Here is a 13,578-nt window from a genome sequence, read left to right as displayed (position 1 = left end):
TGCAGACAGATTTTTTCCCACAGAACTCTCCGAAGCGATACTGTCAGCATAGCTATATTTAATGGGCTCTACCCAGGCAGTCAATCTCTCAGTGCAGAAGAAATAGTTTACAATCTCTGAAACCCTACACTCCGCTCTGCCACGGAGCAGGAAAAAGTAACATCTACCGTCATTCCTTTTGCATGTCGCCGGATTCAGGGGGAAGGGAACGCTACTAAGACAATGAGGACATTGAAAACAATATTCTAAGAGGCAGAACAAGGCAAAAAAAAAAAAATATTTAAAAATCGGTAGTCGACATCTGCAAGCAATCCTTAACCACAGCTAAAGACTGCCTTTAAATTCACATATGTCATGCCCTACTTACCTTTGCTTTAGGCTTAGTATTAGTTTAGAAATAACCTGTGATCCTCCGTGCATCGTTGCTGTTGCTGAGCGAAGAGTCAGGACAAAGACTGTTGCACGCAAAGAGGTTTCTCCCAGGTTAAATGCTGTTAGGCGGAAAATAACTGACATTTTGGGAAGACAACGTAGGGCAGCTCTCTGTGCCCTCTGAGCTTTCTGTGGCGTAGCCCTGCAGCGTGCCTGGAAGAGCTTTGTGCCACACGCGTTGAGGTAAAGGTCATCTGTCCTGAAGTGGTTTCAAAGAAATGAAATTGCCCGTTTCCCAATCTTAAAAAACGGTTCAGTTCATGAACATGGCAGAGAAATGCCGTTACCCGGCTGACCAGGGCACTGAGGCAAGCGGCGGGGTAGCGCTGTGACCTTCACTTCTCAGCTGAAATAAAAGCTGCTCGGGGGGCGGAAGAGGGGCCGGTGAGTGATGCCGGTGAAACCTGGGGCCGGGGTACGGGTCTGCTCCGCACTGCGGGTGCGTAACCACCATGGGGGGAAAGCGGTCTTTTTAGTGTGGTTTGGCAGGGTTTAGCACGGGAACAATGACACTACTGAAAAAACAAAATGACTGGGTGACACAGGAGAGCGCGGACGGCAGCGACAAGAGGGATGGGGAGAGCACCTCACCTGGGGAGGAGCCGCGGCACGTGGTTGAAATTGCAGCAGGGCCGTGGCAGGGAGAAGGTCAGGAGCTCATGTGAGACATCTTCCACCGCTGCAAGTCCACAAACCCATTTCCCCTCTCGTATTGTTAGAAGTGTTACCGAGTTGGGAAATGTGGAAGCCTTGAAATACAAACATCCAAAGACCACCTTATGGCTCAGAGCTTTAGGATCAGCGTTCATTACCTCTCACCATGCTCTATGTGCTATGCCTGAACATCCCTTTTTTAAACTCATAAACCGCATCAATTTTAATGGCCCAACTCCAGGTTTGCTCTTCTACGAGGCATAGGTATAAAGTTGACTGCTCTCGTGACACAGTTTAATTCTTAATTCTTCAGTTAGACTGGAAAAAATCCATAGTCTTCGTGCCCACTATGTCCTCCTCCTCCTCCCCCCGTTTTAAAAAAAATACCAAATGTGCAGGTTATAAATAACACAAGTTATCTAACATTTCACCATATAAGGAATGAGCAGAACTGGAAATGCTGATTTCTTTTTTGCCTTTGGCTTTTAAATGAAATGGACAATGTAGCAAATTGAATATTCCCAGCAAAAATGGCTTATGAGTAGTTCTGGTCTTCCCGTGTCTTGCTCTGAGCTCCGTTGGCCCCATTTGCTGGTACTTCAACAGCCAAGGACCATACGTTTGACATTCTATTGCTAAAACATGTCAGGCTCCGACCAGTTTGAAAGCAAGGGAAAGGGGGCTCCTCCGCTCCTGTGTTACGTCCCGTGTCAGGGTAGGGGCTGTTTGCTGAAGCTTACGGGACATGTATCTGCTCGCCCAAGACTATCACGAGCTCAGTAACACCACCTTCACCGCTGGCTTTAGCCAGAGAACAGGTATTTTTGAGGGCAAGCACAGGCAGTTAGATCTCTTGTCATATAGATTAATGTTGGGTTAAGGACTGAAGCTAATCTAGGGCTAAAATTGGAGTCTGAAGTAAAGGGTTGGTTTACACCATCTTTTCCCTTATTAAATGACGGGTATCCTTCTGGACCCCTTTCCCCCGGGAGCAGGAGCTGATTCAGCTCTGGCGAGCCGTCCCCTTCCCTCTGCGCTCCTCCTCTGAGGCCTCAACTGGCCTCCAGCTAATTCATATGGAATTAAAGCAGGAGGAGAAGACACGAAGCTGTTCCGAGCCTCTCCCTCTCGTACAGGGCGATATCGGCTCCTGAAAAGCAGTTTTGTATCCCCTGGTAACACCGGGCTCAAGAAATATTTCATGAATAAAGAAGCTGGCTGGCTGGTTATTAACAGCCCAGCGCTCACTTTCGGTTGTCTCCTACCCTTTTTGCTCACAACCAGGTAGGAAAACGTTTCTGTAAGTAACTGAAAATAATGGAGAAATTCAGTGATTTTGGAAGCCAAGTGAGTTAAAGCAACGAACCGCAGTACATGTTCTTTATGCCTGTACAGCGGCATAAGGAAACTGTGGGAAGCTAATTTGCAAGCCTGTTTACTGAATACCTGGAACAACTCCCATTTCCCATTTAAATTAGCTACTGGAAGCCAAGTGTCCAATTTGCTTCTCCAGTACCTGCTTGTTCCACTCATTTATGTCCGTACCCTCCTGCATTTTAGTAGACCATCTCTCCTGGCACTTCGGATGTTTATTGCTGCATCTCCAGTCTGTAGTCGCCTCTCCAGGGAAAAATAACCGCAGAGTGCTAGCACACGGGCTGGCTTTGTACCTACCTCGGGCACAAGCAGCTATTTGGAGCTCAGGAGAACAGCAGGTCAGGTTTATAACGTCCAACAAATCCCCGGGCCAAACCCAGTATGCGGCTCTTGCAAAAGCAGAGACTTTGAGGAACAGTCTCCTTTCTGCGGCTAGCGCTGAACCCGTGCCATATCCGGAGATGCCCGGCTACCCAGGGCTAAAGCAAACGGTCCCTAAGCAGTGTAGTAGTAGTATTTGAAGTAATCCCTTCCACACACACCAGCATCTCAAAGCTTCTTTCCAACCTCATCTGCTCAGGGCCAACCCAAGCTGTGAAGAAAGCCTCACGTGTCACTGATTTTGTCCTCTCCTTTGGGGCTTTGGATGGCTTTGGGTGTGAGGAAACGCTCATGGAAAATGTCCTGGTTTTAGCCCCTGTGCTCCGGTCTCCAGAGCCTGTGAGCCTGAAAGCTCAGCTGTGCGTCTCTAGCCAGTTACGGGCTGTGTTAGCATTGCCGCTTGCTTTCCCACAGGTAGGGTTCTCAATGGAAAACCGTGAGAAGTGTCGATAAATAATAGCAGTTCCGAGAGCCCTGGGCCAAGGTTTCTTCTTGCCAATGGACACAGGTATATAATGGTTCTTCATCATCTGTGGCCTTTCTGAACCAAAATTCAACTTGGAATATGCTGGTAGTGTGGGACGTGGAAGGTGAATGACTCTTGTGAAGCAGTTGAAAACTCTTGTTTATTGAGGAGCAAGATTTGCAACGGCACAGAGCACGGGGAGCGGCATTTTAAATGCCCTCTCCAAGCTCTGCTGGTAAGATCCTGCCCCGGGCCAGCCTGCCCTCCGCTCAGAGCTTGGCTTCCCGACAGAGCGGTAAACCCCAGCTCACCCTCATACATTTTCTGCATTTGTTTGTTTGCTATTGACAAGAGAAGAAAATTCCTTTATTCTTTTCTCCCCTCTCCCTCCAGAGAGGTCAGGATTTATCCCTGAATGATTACATGATCTGCTTCATGCTAATTAAATAGAAAGCGAGTAAGAACGATCGTTTATGGAGTCCTTAAGCCCAGAGGTCTTATTTTACATTTCGGTACAAGACTGAAGGAAATTGAAAACATTATTCCTTAGAGAACTGAGATATAAAAACACTGGGAAATACTCATGTAAGCAGAGCACACAGAAATATCTTTCATTTATGTTCCCATTTGTTAAAACAAAATGGTACTTTTTTAAGCAAATGATGAAAATTGAATACTTTCCTCACAGTAGGAATATCACCGGTATCAGTCTTATAGCCAGAATGACCATCTCCCCCCCAGCCCTGGGAAACATCCTTCACAATACAGTGGAGTCAGAATTTGTCCCAGGAGGTGACCTGTCTTCTTAAAGCCATTGTAATTTGCTCAGCGTTCTTCTTTAAAAATAATAATTTAAGGTAGGGTTGGAAAAAGAGCTGTCATTCTTCGAGTATCAACGTTTGATCCACTGTTTTGACTCTTCTAAGCACGTATCGTTATGTCTTCCTCAAATACCATACACAGGGAATGAAATGCCTAACCAGTAGTTAAGAATGGCATATTTTTCAGTCAATGCTGAACACTAAGTACTTCAATCGAGTTCTAATAAAAAAAACCACCACCCCAACAGCTAGCAAACTGGAACCCGCAGCTGCTTCTTTTGCTTCCTCGATGATTTAGGAGTAATTTTACAGGCTTTATTACATTACATGATCTCACCCTCTCCGTTCTCCAGGTGGATGAAAACTTGTTCATTGAAATGGTCTTCCCGTGGAGCCGCAGAGCTCAGTTTGGTGGAGGAAGAAGGGGGCATAGGTGGGAAATGTTTCTAGGGCTGAACCACCGAGCTCTTGATACTTCTGCTAAATTAAATTACAGTTCCTGTGGAACCTGCCTGGAGAGAGCAATTTTAAACCAAGGCTCATAGTAAGGCAGGTAATCAGTGGAAGGAAACCTTGTGATGGATCAAAGTACTGCTGGAGAAGGCGAATTATGGAGAGACTTTGTCTTTAATTGGCTTTGGATGCAGTTATAGGCAAAATCCCCCCGTTACCTAAGGTCTCAGTTGACATACGTGAACAAGTGATTCAGTGGAAGGTGTACGGGGAAGGCAGCAACAACCTCCGAATGCTACACGAAATAGCCAAAGCCATTTATCTTAGTGACGGCCATTAAAGAAAGACTGGAAAGTTCCTTTCTCCAGCGGATGGTCTCAGCGAGCTTCGGGCTATCAGTGCAGTCACCCATATCACCCCCGCAGAGCAAACCGAGGGGGTTTTCAACAATAACACAGCGCTGAGTGAAGCCATTACTGCAAAATTTCACAGAGTTTGGAAAACTAGACCGCGTGAATGTCCGTCCTCCAAATGTGGGAAACACTAGCTCAGCCATACTATCCTCCATGGCACCTTCTTGGAGGATTGTGAATGTACCTATCAAAATCCCTTCGATTTCATGGTTTTTCACTGGCTACTGATACCAATGAAGTGCTTCAGGAATCCTTCCATGCCCAAAGCAGCTGTTTTGCACCTGGTTTTATGGGAAACTGTGAAATGAGATTTTCTCAAGATTTTTGGGGGGTTGAGGGTGGGGCGAGACCTGATTAATTTGAAACAACGATATGAAGCTTTATTACTCACGGAAAATCGTACATTCTGGAAGAATTAATTACTAGAAGTTTAATGAACTATCAGGACCTCACATTTCATGTGTTGATCTTTTACTGATTTCCAATGAATATTTTTAATCAGGAGGGCTGACTACAGTGACTAATCTTGGAAAAATCCTTCATACCAAGAGTCAGCCACAAAAGATTTGCTTTTCTGTACGTAAATAACTCGCAGAGAATAAACATAATGCTATAAACTGATTTTCAGTTATACAAAATACTGCGTTAAGGCTGCTGGAAAATTTTCCATCAAGATGGAAACTGGATTGTTAGTCAAACATTTTTATTAGTGTCTACTTTAGTTACATTTCCATTTTCTGTTAGAAAACTGATATTTTTTTGGCTGAAAGTTCTTCCCTCCTCCAGTTCCCAGCACAAAAAATGTCCAACCATTTTCTACTAAACAGGTTTTTGGCTTTCAGGTTTCCAAGAAACAAGGCAAATATATCCACCGTATCCCTTGCCTAAGCCACTTGATTTTACTACAGCACCGGGCAGGTTCTCAGCTCAGGAGAACAATGGTGTGCGATGCACGCCAGCAGATAGCAGGGAAATCACGTCTCTTCCCCCACAGCTTGCTGTGTGCAGAGGAGAAAGGGAGAGGAAGGAGAAGGAGGAAAGATGCGCATACGCAGACTTTTAGTTAAGTTTTGTGAGCCCAGTCGTTCTCTCCTGCACAAGAGCTCCCGTGAGGATGTATGCCTTGGGGGGGTGTTTGGAAGAGGATGATATGGCCGAGGCAGAAGGGGAGAGTGGTGGAAAAATAACGGTGGAAAAATAATGGTGGAAAAGAGAGAAGGAAATGTGTGTAGGGGCAGAAAACTGATAGAGAGAGGGGCGAGATCAGGAGAGGGCAAAAAACCCCTGCAAGCGAGGAGGGCGATGGCGGGCAGTGGGGGACCTGAAGAGAAAGGATGGAGCAGAGCAGAGGGGACCCCGCAGTTGGCGTCACCGCAAGGGAGGAGAAGGGAGGAGGGCAGAGCCCAGGGTTCGGGAGCTGAGGAGGTGGCGGGGGACCAGAGCCCTGCCTCTCCCGTGGCAGCTGCTTTTCTGTGTGCGGGGTCCCCCAGTTTTGTGTCCTGGCCAGGTTTCTCCTGGGGGGGGGAAGGCAGGAACTGGAAGCCCGTGGGTTTTCTCCCTCCCCACCCGCTGCTGGGACGGCAAGTGCTGATGCCGGGGCTGTTGCTCCCGAGGCAGATCCGCGTCGGGGTGGCTGGGAGCTGCCGGGGGGCTGCCTGTGGGGAGCGGGGTACAGCGAGCGGTGCGACTAAACTGGTAGCTGCAGATAAAGTATTTACTGCAGTGGAAAAAGATACAGGGATGCATGTCATTCTTCTGCTATTAAATCGGTACCAGGCAGCACGGCTGAGCGAGCCAGGCGATCCGATTACATTTCAAAAGGTAGCTCTAAGGATTCGTCTTCCCCACGCTCCGCGCTCCCATATGTTGTGTGAATGAGATGGCTTTGCTGAAGCTACTATCTCTTATTGGCAAGATGGGTATATTCCAGGAAAGCTATTAAGTGAAACGTCTAAGTCTGATGCCGATGGTATTTTTCCTCCCCCCACCCCAAGCAAACTAACTGTCTTCTCTCTGGCTGTCTCGTGTATTAGCACACATGAAAATTTTACTGGTATGAATTATATAAATCCACCGGAGAGGTTCTGCAGCAGCACGGAATAGGGAGGCTCTATGTAACACAAAAGCACGGATCATGGATGAATGAATATAACAGAACAACAGAAAATCATTAACAGTCCACAGGCCAGCTAAGTGTGCCGACCATCATTTATTCATATTTGCTTAGGTTTCTCTTCTGGTTCTGACTAGACATAAATTAGAAAACCTGTCCAGCCATATCATGGATCCCAGAGAGGAATGCCCCTTAAGAATCGATGACAGCAGTGCCTTCTCTTCGGCAGTCCCTGCTGGCTTCAGGAGCGTGACAGACATCTTTGGGTGAATTGCATCCAAGCGATGTAAGATACCGCCTCCCCCCCTCTGGCAGCAGAAGGCAGCACCATTGGGCAAGTGGTCCCCTGGCCTCCAGTGGCCTCCTTCATCTCCCTGTTGATACAGACACGACGGAGCAGTGGAGTGGGGAAGAAAAGAGGGTGAGGGGAAGACCCTCACATGGCAGGTCCTGGGGTGCTTGAAGTCTAGAGGTCAGGGCCCAGATCTCCAACATCCCCTGGCAGAACACAGGCAGCCTGAGAAGACTTTCACAAGCAATGGTGGAGGAAAGCTCCATCCCAGGGGGGTGTTTGGGCAGGGTGCCCCGGTGCTCCCTGCATAGCCAGCCTGCAGGAGGAAGCAGAAATGCCAGGAGCGTTCCTCGGAGCAATGACGATCCACGTAACAGAAACATCTGGTTTAATGCTGTCTCCCTGAAGCAAGTTATGGCCGAAGGAGAAGCTCTGGCTCTCACCAGCTCTCCCTGCTCACTCATTGAATTGCTCCCCAGCCGTCCACAAGTCACGTTCACTCAACCACCACTTAGACACACCGTTAAGGTCTGTTCCTCAAGAAACGTTTCCCTCTTTGGGAGGAGACAGAGCCCACCCAAGTCTGGCCAGACGGTGACAATTTGCTCTGTGCTTGGCCTTCTGAGTCAGATGCAAGAAAAAAATCATTGTGTGCATGAAAGTCCTTTTTGTCTTGTGTGTGGGGGTGGGGGCCCTGCTGGCATTTCCATGAGCTTTTCTGTTTCCTTGCTGAAGTTCTCACTTATATGCCATGCTCTGGTGATAAGCTGGGGACACTTCTGAGAAGCCTCATATGGAGACAGTCCCATTCGTTTCCTGCAGCATGGCCAGACACAAGGGCTGCACCATCAGTCTTTGCAGCAGATCTCTTGCTTGCAAGGGATTTGGGATTCGGTTCCTAACCTTGCTGAAACGACAAACCCCTTCTTTCCCCAAAAGGAGAGAGCAACCTAGATCAGTGGGGAAAGGTGGCACTGGCTCACACTGCTTCGTAGGGGAAGAAGGTGTGCTTCATATTCATGGTCTTTCCCTTGTATAGGAGGACAGCTGCGACGTTTGAGTGATAAACACGTTATTAGTTCTGCGTCACGGAAATCAAAAGGCAAATCTACTTTTTCTGTATGTAGAGTGCCTTCCCAGCGGCTTGTGTTCACTGGACATGTTAGTCAGTTGGGTAAGGCCACTGAGGAGAACACGGCTTATGTATTAGGTGAACATGCTGCCACAAACCCCTTTAAAGTTAACCAGCCCGTGGCATCTTCAGCTTTCTAGCTTGAACCCCTCCGTATCTGCTGAAAGAAAGAAGAGGAGCATACGTGAGGGAAGAACTGAAGTGAAACTGGAGATAAGTTACCGAGTGGTTTCACGGTCATCTTCCCCTCTGCTGAGGTGGTCAGAGGAGGATGTGACACTCTCCAGTAAACCTCTGCTCCTTCCCCTGGAGCAAAGCCAAAGGCAGGAAGGGAAAACCAAGAAGCCACCAGCGCCGCAGCCCTGCCAATAGGCATGTGGCTGCGCACCGACGGGAAACCACAAGTCACGGTGGACAAAGAAGAACACGTGTTGGCAACGAGCGCTCAATTCACATCTTAAACAAAAGGCAGCAGGCAAGTTTCCCAATGAGTTCAACATTTGGTCAGGGGATACGAGTTCCTCTAAATATATTTGTTGTTACGCTGGTGACTAAGTCAACCTCCTCCTGTGTCAGCGGGCTAGTAACAGCAGAGGAACTGCCAGCTCGAGCTGTCCTTGCAGCCGCTTTCCCGAGTGGAAGGAGAGGGTCCCCCAGGTCAACAGCTGCCTCTGCCGTTGAGGCCAGGATGAGGCCAAGGCAAGGAAATGAGATGCCACTAAGATAAAACTTGGACGACTAGGTTGCTTTGGTGATAACTGGCGTGTAGGGTCATAATTGCTTTAGGTGACTGATGACATTATTTGGAGGGGCACAGGTAGTCAGCAGCTTGGTTCTCGTTGACTTTGAAACCTGAGCCACGGCACGAAGAGTTGGGCTGTTCTCAGCTGCTGATCATCTTTTCAGCAAGGCAGCCCAGATTTCCAGGCCTCTTTGGAAAACAGGTCTTGAGATACGAGATTAACATTTCCCAAGACATCTAAATAACTTAGAGGCCCATTTTCTAGTATTAACATTTTTTAGCAACAATAGTTTAGCTTGGATGATAGATTATTGCTTTTGATTAAGAAATTACCAAGTTAAGTCCTCCAAAAAGCCGTGCAGCTGTTGTTCTGAGCTACTCCTGGATTTCCAAGGGGTTCTGCTGCAGTGTCCTCTCTGTGGGGTATGTGGTTCTCCGTCCCCAGGGAGCAAGCGACCACCCTCTATTTCTTGATGGCTATGTGGATAAAGTCCCAAATTTTTCCCTCTTGAAGTATGTGGTCATGGCACAGAAGAGGCTGAGAACCACTGGTCTATATTTATAATTTCCTATTTTGTGCCAATCCTGTTATCATTCTCCTAATATACAGCACTTTTATCTTCCCAGGGGTCTACTTCCTTTGAAATATTTTCTTGGTCTTTTTTTTTTCCTTCGCATTTTTGCACTGACATCATCTGATTGAAAATAAACTTTTTTATTTTGTTGTGTATAAAACTGGCGTTTTAGAAGAAAGATATCGCTACATTTCCTAGGACTTAATTGTATTTAGGTCTGATTGTTCTTTATTTAAAATCCATGGCTAAATTCCTGTCGACGCAATAAGAACAATTCTATAAAGAAAAAATATAGATTTATAGGATTATGAAAAGAATGGATTATTACGTAGACCATTTCTAAAATGGAAAGAGGTAATTAACCAATTGGATTGGGTTTGCAGGGCCTATTTATCTACCAGGTATTGTGAATGTTTCAATACGTTTCCCTTATTCATTCTGAATTCCCTGCTGAGCTGGTAATATTTCCAAAAATACTAGGCGGAGGGTGAATTCATCGGTGTCCTACTAAATGATAGCTTGCCAATATTTTTATGATCCAGTCACAGCAGGGAAGTTAGCACCATTAAAAAAAAAATAATAATAAAAAAAAAGATGCAGAAATCTCTGCCATTGTTCCTCTGCGATATCTGGGCCAGAAAGCGCAAATCCGACGACACGGGAACCTCCCGGGAGAGGCAGGAGGAGGAGCGGGAGCCCAAAGGGCAGCGACGCGGGCGGTGCCCAGCCGCGGTGCCGCTCGTGACACTGCGAGGACCTCTGACATCACCAGCCACTCCCAAAAATGCGGTTAATAAATATCTCCGCTGAAATTGTTGCTGAGTCACTGTGTAAATACGTCCCCTTTGGCCTCATCAGGGCGAAGAGGAGCTGACCTCTGCCGCGCAGGTTCTGCTCTGACCCCGTTTGCCATGAAGCAGGTTGCCATAAAGAAATGAGCTGTGAAAGGGTTCTCTGAGGTGAATTTTGGCTTCAGAGACGGCGTTAGACATTAACTGTGTGCCTGTAGGCGCAGTCAGCTGGTTTGCTACCTCATAGACAGAGCAGGATTAGAGGTAATTAAAAAAAAAAAGATTTTTGGACAATGCCCAGATGGGGAATAATTACAGAGGAATTAATCAGGAGACCATGCTAAACCCCCTCTCTTGCCTACTTTACTTGTCACTCTGGAACTTGTCATTCCTTGGGTGAAGAGCTGTCATTGGAGAGTGACACTGAGCATGTCCAAGGCATTTCAACGGCATGGTGGGTCCCTGCCTTTGGTCCCGGTCTCCACGTGCTGCCCGAACAGGAGGAGCTCCCCCGACAGCCGCCAGCAGAGCCAACATGGCTGGAGCCTGAAACGCCTCCCTTGCAGCAGAGACGCTGTGTCGCAAAGGGGATGCCGCATTGCTCCATCTCCTTGGTGACCGCCGACTTTTAGAAAGTTGTAGCAATAATCAGCGTTTGGAGGCCGGGGCTGGCAGCTGCTTTACCCTTCCCATGAGCGGGGGTGGGTCTGCCCTGGGTCTTTTGTTCTAAATTTCCATTTTCCTCCACATTTGGATTACCAGGACACAGCCCTGCGACAGCGTAGCCCTAAGGACAGAGCTGCTCCTGACCCAGGGCTGAGCATTTCTGCTTTTACTTTCTTTCATCCAGGAGTGATGCTGCAGGAACTTAGTGTTGAAACAAAGTCGTGTCACCCGTTCACTGAATTCCCCAGTGAGCCCTTCGAGCAGGCTTTGTTTATTCCTCATGGCGGTGCTCACGCACACAGGACCGCTAAGTGTCAAGATGCCAACACTGTGAGGACCATCTCAAAGCATCCGCAGAGAGGCCGCCCTTTTGCTCTCCTCCCTTCTCCCACCCCTTGCCGTCCCTTAAGCCTCCGGAGAACCGGCACTGCGAAGGGCTGCGTGGAAGACGAGCAAGGGGCTGTAGAGACCGCCTTCACCTGCTGTGAAGTGAACAATGGCTGGAGGCCGAGAAGACTTTGATTCTTCTAAGAGGAGAGTCTCATGTGAGCTCTCAAAATAGGACTCCAGTGGCACGCAAGCCAGAGCTGAATTTCATCCCAGTCCCACTCTCAGCTGGAGAAGGAAAAACTTGATATTATTAACGTAAGAGGTGAGGTTAGCTCGGGAGCCGCTGCCAGGAGAGGCTGAACCCCCTGCTGCACGTCGTGGGGAGCTGAAGGGTGACGGTGACAGGACGGGGTGGGTGCCCAGCGCTGCCGGGTCCCAGCTGGAGCCGGATGGCAAACGTGCCCTTGGAAATCCCAGCCTGCAGTTCTTCCCTGCTGCAGTTACCACGGCACAAAAACAATGTGGTAATGTCTGCTGTGTTACAGAATCTCTTTATCTGAAAAAAAAAAAAAAGAAAAAAAAAGTCCTGTCAGACTAATCAGGGAATTAGCAGTATTACAAAAGTGCTCCTCACAAATGCTGAAATGCAGACATGACTCAGATTAATTTTCAGATCAGGAAACTTATCTTTCTGCTGTGCAGCACTGGCCTGTACGAGAGGTTTCTGGCTTTAACATGGATTTGTTTGGTGGCACTTGGCAGAGAAACAGAGGGCTTTTTTAAAAAAAAAAATTATTATTATTTCAAAATCCACTGGAAAGGATTTAGCAGCCTTTTGGAAACATTACATTTTCTCTATATTTGGGAGATTTTTGACCTTTCTTAAAGACTTTAATTGTCCAGGATTGTCACATCTGATTTCCTTAAATACTCATAAGGGAACAAACTCACAAAGCAAATGAAAGGTTAGTGAACTTTGCTTTATTTCGCTCACAATGCGAACTTTCAAACGATTGGAAAATAATTTCCTTCTATTTTGAATGATAGAAGTTAAAGTTAGGGATGACCTATTAGATCACTGTGAGCATTTCCTTGACAATGTGGTTCTGTTTCACCAGTCGGAAGAGAGGAACACGAATTTGGGAGGCCGAGCCGTTCCAAGGGCCCGTAGCGGCGTATGGAGACCCTCGTCCCGAGGAAGCCGCGGGCCAACTCGGCAGGGACCGGATGCCTTCCCCGCCCGGCGTCTGTGCGGTGGCCTTATGAAATGAATGAGTTGCGTCTGTCCCATGTAGAGCGACCGGGGATGAATGGGCACAAAAAGCACGACTATGACTGCCCCATTTATTGGCCGTTTTGGCAGCATGGCTGAATAGCAAATGGATGTGGAAACTGCTCAGAAAGTCCCAAACAGCCACGCGGAGGAACCTGCACTTCCTTCACCCTTTGACATTTTATTATTAACTACTAATTTTGAAATACATAGTCCATTTGATGAGCACAAAGAGAGCTGGCTTAGCTCAACAATCATCTTCTTGGTTAAAAACACCCGTCTGTGCTCCAGCGCTCACATGACAGAATTTGTTTTCCACAGTGTTTCCTGGGCACAGCTTAACGGGAGGATAATTTTTTTAGTAGCTTTTTTCCTTTTTTTCCCTAAACCAGTATTACAGGAGTAGAATGTATTTCAGATGGCAGGAAAAGGCTTGTTCTTGTCCGGTTTGGAAGTAATCATGGAAAAGTCTCTTACCGTATCTCAAAACTGGAACAAATTGCTGCTCCGCAGCGTGCAGCTCCTGCCCGCCGGCTCTCCAGCAGCTCCTTGGGACAATCTCATGCAGTTCGAGGATTTTCCACAGCCAATGTGCCCCGCAGCTTAAAGGTCCTTACACAGCATCAGAGGGTTTTTGCTTTCTCTACGTCTCTAGAGGGTGACGGGC

Source organism: Larus michahellis, chromosome 8 (assembly GCF_964199755.1).
Source record: "Larus michahellis chromosome 8, bLarMic1.1, whole genome shotgun sequence".
In the NCBI taxonomy this organism is placed as follows: Eukaryota; Metazoa; Chordata; class Aves; order Charadriiformes; family Laridae; genus Larus; species Larus michahellis.
This window is presented reverse-complemented; position numbering follows the sequence as displayed.